Here is an 11,214-nt window from a genome sequence, read left to right as displayed (position 1 = left end):
AAACTATTCATTTGTTGCAAGTTGTCGCTTTGAAAAGCCACTGTGTACCAAGACATTTCCAGGAGACTGGGATGGGGTGGGCGGTGGGGATTGGGGGAATCGATAAAAATGCATGTTGAGTGCCGATCCATGTGTTCTGTGATAAAAAATGTGCATATGTAATCACAAATTAGTGAAGACATTTGTGGGCTTTATACCTAGTAATGTCTTTCTTTTCTTGCATTAATCTCAAGATTCCATCTGAACTGTGACCCACACTTTATGTGTTACTCAAATCAGCAGTTCTCAGGATTTAAAAATGGAATCAGGGAAGAGGGGATGTGTTTGGAATTCATGTACACATGTTCTCCTTTACGTTTGTCAAGAGATTTTGAAATGGCTTTTGCTAACTGAAATAACAGCTAGAAACATACTTGACATTTCACTTATTTTTCAGTATTTGTAACCTTGGTGCAAATGTTTCATCTCTTAGATTATCTTGTATGCTAGGATGCAGTTCATGAAAAATTGATCTTCTGTGTTGCATCCAATATTTGGAGATTATACCACCTGGAATCTACTTATTCCAACACACCTGGTGCTGTCTCTCTCTTTTTAGCCTGTAATATGACTTAGCTTTGCCACTACCATGAATCATAGTTTCTGGGCTGTAGAGAAGCCTGTTTACTTTTTTCCCAATGTGTTACATACCATATAATGTGGAAAATGACTGCAAATATATGGATACCATGAACTCCCAGTGTGATTCTACTGGAATTTCTCTGCCAAGGTGAACAGGACTTTTGTTTTCTATTTTTTATGTTTGTTTCATAAATGCCAGCGATGGTGAAAAGGACTAGGCACTTTCAGTATCAGAAGCCAAACTTCTGTTACCACTGAGTATCTTAATTGTTTTGCTTTCTGTTTACTTTCACTGTTCTCCAAGCATTTCCTCATCAGTACACTTCCAGAAGAAACCACAAGTCCTGAAATAAGAGGGGTTTTTTTCTACAGTCACATGACAGAAGGTACTTAAAACCCTGTGCACCTTAATGCAAGTCTTATTTTGGCAGCTCATATAAATTCCCTCTGCTAGGACCTGAACATGAATGAAGTAATTGCTTGAAAGCCAAATACCATAGAAATCACAAACCACACAGAACTGAATATAATGTACATCGTTAGAAGTAACACTAATCCATTTATCATCTGGTGATTCGTCTTTGCCCTTCATTTCATTACAATGGAAAACAATCTGTGATCCTTTTCCAATACTTTGCCATTATAAAGTCCATGCTACAATATTTTATCAGTCCACTTTTGCCTAGCCAATTGTTTTTCAGGTCATTGCGTAAAGAAGTTCAGTTTTATTTCAAAATTGCCAAATGTTTAGTATAGAGTCCAATGAATGAAAATAACCTCTCACTACTACTACCCAAACCCAAATTTTTACATATTATTTTTTTAATCATTCTCTCTGTAATTTCTTCCTATTTCTTATGCCGTCTTTCTGCTATTGGTTTCTCTGGCAAATAAATTTTAAATCCTCACAATTCTGTCCTCTGTTTGTTCACAAAGAATTAATAAAATGTAATAGGTGCATGTTGATCATCCATTTTGCAGCAAGTACAGGATTTTTTGGCCTGAAATATTCCCTTGATGGTTTGGGGGGGGGGGGTTGTAGATTTTTTTCCTTCAGCCCTAATGGAGGTTCCAAAGCAATTTGTGAGAACATTTCAAGGTTAGTTATTTGGGGCTAGCCTTCCTGAAATACTTCTGTTCTCATTTATCCTGTATCTTTAAATCTTTTAGCAAAGAAAAAAAAGTTAGTGGTAATCAAGATTCTGCCTGAACACACACTACTTAGATCTCCAACACCAACCTCCAATATCATCAAGCTCCCACTGCAAAGTCATAGCAGTAACCTACAACACCATAACATTCATTCTCTTGGTGTCACCACATCTTGACTGTCACACAATGCAAGCATGTTGAAAGTTACAGTAACTTAACACCCACAGTTTCATGGTTGCTGCTCCCATCAGGCTTCATGAGTTTGACCACTTCTTTCTTAATGAGCACTTGCAGGTCTAATAGAATGTCATCCCTGGTCAGCTTCCTTATCTGCTGTATCAAGAGTTGTTCCCAATGCTCACGTGAGATTTGGACTGTAATAGTGGCTTTTCCAGCAGATGTTCAAGCTGACAGTAAGGATGAGTGCTTATAATCATGACGCTTTCTCCAATTCTCCAAAAAAAGGCTTCATCTAGTTTTTCTTCTCGATCAGACTGTCTATAGAAGATGCCCACCAAAATTTCACGCATGCTGATCTGGTCCTCAGTCTTAAGTTCCCAAATGGCTCATCATCTGTTCTGAAACACAGTGTCCAGGCTCCTCACTGGACAAAGCACATCTCATCTTCACCTTCCTGATCCTTCCTAAATAGTGCGTATCTGTCCAAAGCAGCACACTAATTATGTAATCTATCCTACCAGCACTGATTCCAATGAGATCATAGCTTTGGAACTGTGCATCAACTTGCCATTCCTCCTGTGAGTTTTCCATGCTGCACACATTCATGCACAGCATAAATGAAGCTTAATAAAGGGAAGTGCAAAGTCCTTGCATTTGGGATGAAAAAACCTGTTCAACAGGACAGGCTAGACAGTATCTCATAGAATCACAGATTCACTTAGGTTGGAAAAAGACCTCTGAGATCATTAAGATCATCCAACCATTAACCCAGGACTGCCAAGCCCACCACTAAACCATGTCACTAAGCACCACATCTACATGTTTTTTAAACACCTCCAGGATGGTGATTTCACTGCCTCCCTGGGCAGCCTCTTCCAATGCTTGAACACCTTTTCAGGGAAGTCGTTTTTCCCAAAATCCATCCTAAACCTCCCCCGGTGCAACCTGAGGCCATTGACTCTTGTCCTGTCACCACTTATCTGGGAGAAGAGACCTGCCCCCACCTGCCTACAGCCTCCTTTCAGGGAGCTGCAGAGAGCAATAATGTCTCCCCTGAGTTTCCTTCTCTGCAGGCTAACAACCCCAGTTCCCTCAGCTGCTCCTCATAAGACTTGTGCTCCAGACCCTTTACCAGCTTCTTTGCCCTTCTCTGGACAAGTTCCAGCACCTCTACATCCCTCTTGCAGTGAGGGGCCAAAACTGAACACAGGATCCCAGGTGTGGCCTCATCAGTGCCAAGTACAGGGGAATGATCACTGCCCTGGTCCTGCTGGCCACACTGTTTTGGATACAAGCCAGGATGCTGTTGGCCACCTTGGCACACTGCTGGCTCATGTTCAGCCAGCTGTCAAACAGCACCCCCAAGTCCTTTTCTTCCAGGCAGCACTCCAGCCACTCTTCCCCCAGCCTGTAACGTTGCGTGGGACTGCTGTGACCCAAGTGCAGGACCTGGAACTTTCCCTGGAACATCATGCAATGGGCCTCAGACCATCTAACCAGCCTGCCCAGATCCTTCTGCAGCGCCTTCCTACCCTCAAGCAGATCAACACTCCTCCCCACCTTGGTGTCACCTGATCAACACTCCCTCCCACCTTGGTGTCACCTGCAAACCTACTGAGTGTGCACTCAATCCCCTCATCCAGATTGTCAATGAAGATATTAAACAGGACTGGCCCCAGTACTAAGCCACGGGGAACAGAATTTGTGACCAGCTGCCAATTCAATGTACCTCCATTTACTACCATTCCTTTACCCCAGCACAGAGTACACCCATCCAAGCCATGAGCAGCCAGTTTCTCCAGGAGAAAGCTGGGGGAGATCGTGTCAAAGGCTTTACTAAGGTCCAGGTAAAGAAGATTCACAGCCTTTCCCGCAGCCACTAAGTGGGTCATCTTGTCATAGAAGGAGATCAAGTTCATCAAGCAGGACCTGGATTTCATAAACCCATGCTGCCTGGGCCTGATCCCCTGGTTGTCCTATATATGACGCGTGATGGTGCTCAGGATGATCTGCTCCATAAACTTCCCTGGCACCCGGGTCAGGTTGACAAACCTGTAATTCCCCAGATCCTCCTTCCTGCCCTTCTTGTAGATGGACATCACACTGTCTAACCTCCAGTCTTCTGGGACCTCCCCAGTTAGCCAGGAGTGCTGATACGTGATGGAGAGTGGCTTGGTGCGCTCCTCTGCCAGTTCCCTCAGTACCCTCAGGTGGATCCCATCCAGCCCCATAAACCTGTGCACATCTAAATGGAGCAGCAGGTCATTAACCATTTCCTCCTGGACTGTGGAGACTTCATTCTGCTCCTCCTCATCCCTGCCTTCCAGCGCAGGGGGCTGGGTACCCAGAGGGACGCTGGTCTTACTGTTACAAACTGAGGCAAAGAAAGCATTAAACACCTCAGCCTTTTCCCCATCCTTTGCGGCAGTGTTTCCTGCTGCATCCAATAAAGGATGCAAATTATCCTTGGCCCTCCTTTTGTTTCTAATGTATTTTTAAAAATATTTTTTGTTATCTTTTATGGCAGTGGCCAGCCTGAGTTCTAGCTGGGCTTTGGCCTCTCTAATCTTCATCCTGCATAACCTCATGACATCCTTACGGTCCTCCAGAGTTGCCTGCCCCTTCTTCCAAAGGTGGCAGACTCTCCTTTCCCCCTGAGTTCCAGCCAAAGCTCTCTGTTCAGCCAGGCTGGGGTTTTTTCCCCACCGGCTTGTCTTTTGGCGCATTAGCACAGCCCACTCCTATGCCTTTAAGACTTTCTTCTGAATAATGTCCAGCCTCCCTGGACGCCTTGGCCCTTCAGAACTATCTCCCAAGAGATGCAGTCAGCCAGTCTCCTAACCTACCATCAGGCCACTGCTGGGCTTCAGGCCTCTGACATACCTGCCCCCCGTCAGGCCGTTGCCGGACTTCAGGCTCCAGCGTACATGCCTCATCTGGGGACTTTGCTAGGCTTCAGGCCTCTGACAAACCTGCCTCCCGTTGGGCCACAGCTGGGCTTCAGGCCTCCAGCGTTCCTGCCTCCCCTCGGGCCACCACTGGGCTTCAGGCCTCCGACGTACCGGCCTCACTTTGGCCCTTCGCCACGGTCCAGGCCTCTGACGTACCTGCCTCCTGTCATGCCGCTGCTGGGCTTCAGGCCCCCCATGTACCTCCCTCACCTCAGGCCACAGCCGGGCTTCAGGAACACCAGCTGGGATGATCCCGAGCAGCAGAACCGGAAGGCCCAGGGTGACGGGGGACATGGACAGGGGGAAGGCACAGGGGGAGGGTGGTGGGTGAGATGGACACTGCTGAGGGAGGGAGGGTGTTGTGTGTGTAGAAAGAAGCATGGATAGGGGCACCGTAAAAATAGGGAGTTTTGGTTTGGGGTTTTTTTGCCTGAAAATGCTTTCCATCTACACAAATCCAGGGAGATCTGGCTTTCCTGGGAGCTCCAAATTGTTTTCCCCGTTGCAGACCCAGAATCAGGGGGGTTGGAATATTTTTGTGCCATGGAACTGGCTCCCACTCTGTGTGTGCATCCCTGCAAGGGGAAGTCCCCATTTAGGGAAACTGGCCACCAAATCAGGGTGGCATAAGGGTGAAAAGGAGAGGGGGCAGCTTCTGGAAGTGCTTTTCTGCCTTCAATAGAGAGATATTTAGAGGGGGCTTGAGTTTTTAAATCCCTTCTGTGACTAGAGTTTTGTTGCATTTTAAAACCCTTCTATAGCACAGACATTTACACATAGGGGCAGGGAAACGGCTAGGAAGAACCATAAGAAGAAAATTTTAAAAGCAGCAGGGTACAAGAAACACAGAAAAGCATTGAAATATAAGGAGAGAAAGACAGAGGAGAAAATTAATAGACAAAGTGGTACAGGGCAGAGCTGGCAGAAAAGTCACAAGTTTTGGGGAGCCAGAAAGGTAGGTAGGCTGGCAGAGAGGGAGACAGAGGCGGCGAGCGATGGGCAAGGGCAGCAGAGGTGGACCCAGACATGCACGAGAGAAGGCGAGACTCACCACAGCTCCTGGCACCGGCAGGGGATGTTCACTGCCCCAGTGCTTGTCTCTCCACCTTGATGTTCCTCTGCTGTGAGGCTTCCCAGCAGCTCACGTGTGCAGCTGGCAGAAGTGGCTCACTGCAGGGCCTGGCTGTTCCTTGCTGGAGGCACCTGCCTGCATGACCCCCTTGGAGTCCCTCCCTCAGCCAGTTCCCCTTTGCCAGCTGCTTTGGGCAGGGGTGCCCAGGCAGCCCCTCTGCAACTGGAGCCCTTCACACAGTGGGGCTGGCCTCAGCCTCACTGGGTGCACCTGGGGCTGCCCCAGCCCCAGCTGGAGCCTGTGGGGAACAGAGGCCATTGCCCCAGCCCCACAGCACAGCGGGGGGGGGGGGGACACACACAGGCATAGAGGGCTGGGTTTTAGGGGAACTGGGGGACCCATTGGGATCAGGGGCCACTGCCAAAGCTCCACAGCACATCACCCCCTGCTCTATGCCCAGGGACAGCAAGCACATCCAGGGGCACAGAGGAGGCAGGAAGTATTTGTTAATTAATGGACATGAGATACTGGCAGTGAGTTGGCCACAAGTGCCCAAATGCAGCAGCACAGGGAGAAAAGATAAAAGAAAAGCAGGAGGAAGGACAGAGGGAGCTGGAAAATGGGATGCTGCAAACAGGAAGGGGACAGGGAGTAGGACAAGGTTGTCAAGAGAGGAGAGTGGAGATACTGAGCAAATAAACACAGAGAGAGGAATAAATAAGAGATGGAGAGGTGAAAAGGACCAGCAGGACAAGAGACAAGACAAGGGATCAGGAACAATTCTAAAGTGAAAGGGGAAAAAAAACATAGTCAAGAAATATAAAATAGGAATGGGGAGCTGGATAGGGGTAGATGCAGAAAGAAAATGTTGAAGAGCAACAGGGTACAAGAAACACAGGCAAGACCTAATGAATAGGGACAGGGAGGCAGGAAGAGTGAGATGCAGAAAGAAAATGTAAAAAGTGACGGGGGTGCATGACTGAGAGGGGAGAATTAAGTATTCTAGGGAGACAAGACAGAGGGAGATGGAGAAAGACAGTTCTGAAAGCGAGAGAATGCAGGAATCAGACAAGAATTAAAAAATAGGTAATGGAGCTGCATAGAGGAAGATGTAAGAAGGAAATTTGAAAAGCGACTGGGCTCAAGAAACAGGCAAGAATGAAAAAAATAGGGATGGAGAAGCAGAAGAAAAGTTTCAAAAGCAAAAAGATGTAAGAAACATAGGCAAGAATTAAGACAGGGACAGGGAGCCTGATGGAAGAAAACTGATGGGTTGACCTTATCTGGCTGCCAGGTGCCCACCAAGCCTCTCTATTGCTCCCCCGATCAACAAGACGGGGAGGAGGAGGAGAAAATCCAACAAAAAAGCTTGTGGATCAAAATAAGGACAAAAAGATCACTCGCCATTTATTATCACAGGCGAAACAGACTCAGCTTGGAGAAAGTAATATAATTTATTGTCAATCAAAATTGGAGAAGGACAATGAGAAATAAAAGCAACTCTACAAAACACCTTTCCCCTGCCTCTTTCTTTTTCCTCGGCTCACCTTCACTCCTGACTTCTCTACCTCCTCCCCCTAAGCAGCAGAGGGGGACAGGGAGTGGGGGCTGTGGCCAGTTCATCACGTTTCTGCTGCTCCTTCCTCCTCATGCTCTTCTGCTTCTGTGTGGGTCCCTCCCACAGGTCCTGCCAGAGAACCTGCTCCAGCATGGGCTCACAGCTTCCCTCGGGCACATTTACCCGCTCTAGCGTGGGGTCCTCCATGGGCTGCAGGTGGGTATCTGCTCCACCATTCACCTCCACCAGCTGCAAGGGAACAACCCGCCTCACCACGGTCTTCCCTATGGGCTGTTGAATCTCCACTCCAGCACACAGAGCACCTCCTCCCCCTCCTTCTTCACTGACCTCGGTGCCCGCAAGGCTGTTTCATGCTCAGATTTTCTCTGTCACAGCTTCTACGCAGCATTTTTTTCAGCCCTTCTTAAATATATCACAGAGGTGCTGCCAGCACTGCTGATGGGCTCAGCTCTGACCAGCAGCAGATCTGTCTTGGAGCTGGAACCAGCTGTGCGCAGCCTGGGGGCAATTCCTGGCGTCTCCTCACAGTAAACCACCCTGCAGCCCCTCCCCCTCCCCAGCCCAGCTAACAACCCCCTGCCACGTAAACCCAATACAACAGCCACCAGCTACAGGGCACAGAGCAGGACTGAAAATAGGGAAAGGGAGCTACTGAAAGAGGCAGAGGGGGAAAGAAAATAATTATGGGCTACAGGCCAGAGAGGGGGAAGGGACAGGGAACCAGACTGAAAGAGATGGAGAAAAACTAAAACCAGCGATGGGCCACAGGGCAGAGAGGGAGGAATAAAGAAAGGGGAGAGTGAGCTGGACAGAGACTGAGAAACAACAAAAAAACTTGATCAGCTAAAGGGGAGAGACATTGGAAATAAAAATTAGGGAGCCAGAGAGAGAGTAATAAAACTGGGGTAGAAGGACTGAGGGATGTAGAAAATGGGTGAGGGCAGGGGAGCCAGAAGGTGGGATACTGCGAAAGAGAGAGGGACAGGGAGCAAGGCATCAGGCGAGAGCAAACGGGAGCAAGAGAGGACAGAGGTGTGGCATGAGAGAAGCCAGGGACAGAGCGGGCAGGGACACGGGAGGGGCCGAGAGCCGGGCAGGGAAAGCCGGCGGTGGCTGCAGCCCCGGTCGTTCGAGGCAGCTGCGGCTGCCCCTGCCCACACCGGGCAGCGCCCGGCCGCCCCTTCCCGCCCCACGCCGCGGGGGTGCCGGGCCGGGCAGGGGCAGCCCCCGGTGCCCCCAGGGCAGGGACTGGCAGCGGCACGGCGCCGGGGCGGGAGAGCAGCAGCGGCCGCTCGCAGCCAGCACAGCTCGGTCCGGCTGGGGCCCTCCTCCAGCGGGGCTCCGCAGACGCACCTGGGGCCCAGGGCAGCTGGGGGCTGCGGGCCCGGCTGCAGGGGAGGGCCTGGGCTCAGCTGCGGGGGGCGAGCGGGGCGGGGGAGGCTCAGGCGGACTCTGGGGGTGCCCACCTCAGCCCGCAGGACCCCCGGGCCAGCTGAGCCAGCTCGCCACCACCCGAGGGCCAGGAGCCCACCTCAACAGGCCCGGAAGCTCCGCTTGCAGCCCCCACCGTGCAGGCGGCAGGCAGGAGCCCCCGCGCCCCTGGCCCTGAGCCTCCACCGTCCCACCCGCCGCCGAGCACCCGAGCACCGGCTGGCGTTCCCCAGCACACCGGCCGGCCCCGCGGCCGCCCTGCTCCTCCCTTGGCTCACGCCAGCCCCACGGTGGCCACTCGTGCCACGGCAGCACCGTTACAGGCAGGGGCCGCCGGCACCAGCCTCCCCCCCGCCCCGGCCCTCAGCTGGAGCCCGGTGGGGCCGGGGGGCCATTGCCTGACCCCCGCAGTGGGCCCTGCGCTCCCTCGGGGCCCCTCACCTGGTGCAGAGGGAGCGCGACCACAGCCGGGAAGGCAACGGAGAAGGCTGGTGCTTGTTCAGTTGCAGACGTACTGAGCGAGTGCCGGGAGCAAGCCTGCTCTGGGGTTCAGGCCCCAACTCTTCCCCTTCCTCTGCTCCCGAGACACCTCGGCATCCGTTCCCGGAGCCACACTCAGTCTGACAAGGAGCTGGCAGTCAGCCGTCTGGCTCCTGGGGCGGTGAGCAGAGGTGGAAGCTGCCAAAACCGAGGAATAGGGCACAGGACCCTAGAAGGGTGGAGAAAAGGCACAGCTGGCTGTGCCGGCTTGTGCGGCGAGAATGTATGTGCCTTAAACTCACCCCACGGGGAGTGGAGGGGCTCACATGCAGGCGCGCTATTGGGATGGGGTGACCCGTGAACCTCTTCTAGAACCTCAATCTAGATGGTGGAGGGCTAATTTGGAGGGCCCAGATGCCCATGTTCCCCCACGATGAGGCAGGTGGGCACCTCAAATCAACGGGGGAAGGGGGGTGGGTGGAGGGGCTTGTACTCCAAAACCACTTTGGGGGGGTTGGGCAGGCTCATACATGGGGGTGCTGTTGGGATGAGGCAACCCCTAAACCCCTTAACCCATCTGTGCGAGGGGAGAAGGGGTGTTGGGAGGCTGCTCTAGCCAGATGCCTAGGTCTCTCAAGCATGACAGATGGGCCTGGCAGGATCTGGGGGGGCTTTGCCCCAGTGCACCCCCTCCCCCCATTACCCAACCCCAATCCCTTGGCGGGGGGGAAGTTGTTGCAAGCAACTGGGGCAAAGGCAGGGGAGTGCACTCAAACGCCTGGGTCCCTTGGGAAACACCCTTAATTATTTGGGGAGGGGGGACACCTAAATGCCTCGGTCCCCCCTTGTATGTCCCCCCAGAAATGGGGGAGCTCCCCTGTACCCTGAATCCTTCACCCCAGGATGGGGCAGGGAATCCATGGGACAGGGAGATAGATCCACAGCCATGAGCAGCCAGTTTCTCCAGGAGAATGCTGAAGGAAATAGTGCCAAAGGCTTTACTGAAGTCTAGGTGGAAACATCCAAAGCCATTCCCTCATACACTAAGCGGGGCAACACGGCCCCAGAGGCCCACGATTCACTGCAGTTCCCACTCTCGGAGGGAGTACCACACACCTCTTGCTCCCACAGCACAGGAGGCGGTGAAGGAACTGGCTTCTCCTCTCTTCAGCAAGCAGGGCACAGCAGCACAGACAGGGAGTCAGGCACCTGCCCCACACAGCCCCACAGCCCACACCGTGGCTCTGCAGGACGCAGCCCAGTGGGACGTGAGCAATGTCCTGCACAAGACTGGGGCTGGGACACAGGAACCCAGCCAGCAGCCGGTGGAACAGCAGCACTCGGCACAAAGCATGGATGCGGCGATGGCAGTAAAACCACGTGCAGCAACTGAGGATAGCGAGTCTACATTGGCTGCAGAGCCTCGGGGAGAGCCCAGCACAGCCTCTCCTGTCCCAGACGAACGCCAGGATGGAGAACACATGGCTTCTCCCATGTCTGGAGACCCTCCAGGAGAGGCTAGTGCAGCCATCGTCTCCCCGGCAGCACACGATCATGAAGGGGCTTTTTTGTTGCCTGAAAATGCTGTGGACAACACCGCCACACCACACCTTGCCCCAGCAGCAGAGAACGGAGACAATGAGACAGCTTGTCCCCTGCCTTGGGAGCCTTGGCACCAGGTGAGCCAGGGGCGCGTGGCCAGCACCGAGCATCCCCAGGTACCGGAGGCAGGCGCGGCGCCCAGGGCA

Source organism: Falco peregrinus, chromosome 13 (assembly GCF_023634155.1).
Source record: "Falco peregrinus isolate bFalPer1 chromosome 13, bFalPer1.pri, whole genome shotgun sequence".
NCBI lineage: Eukaryota > Metazoa > Chordata > Aves > Falconiformes > Falconidae > Falco > Falco peregrinus.
This window is presented reverse-complemented; position numbering follows the sequence as displayed.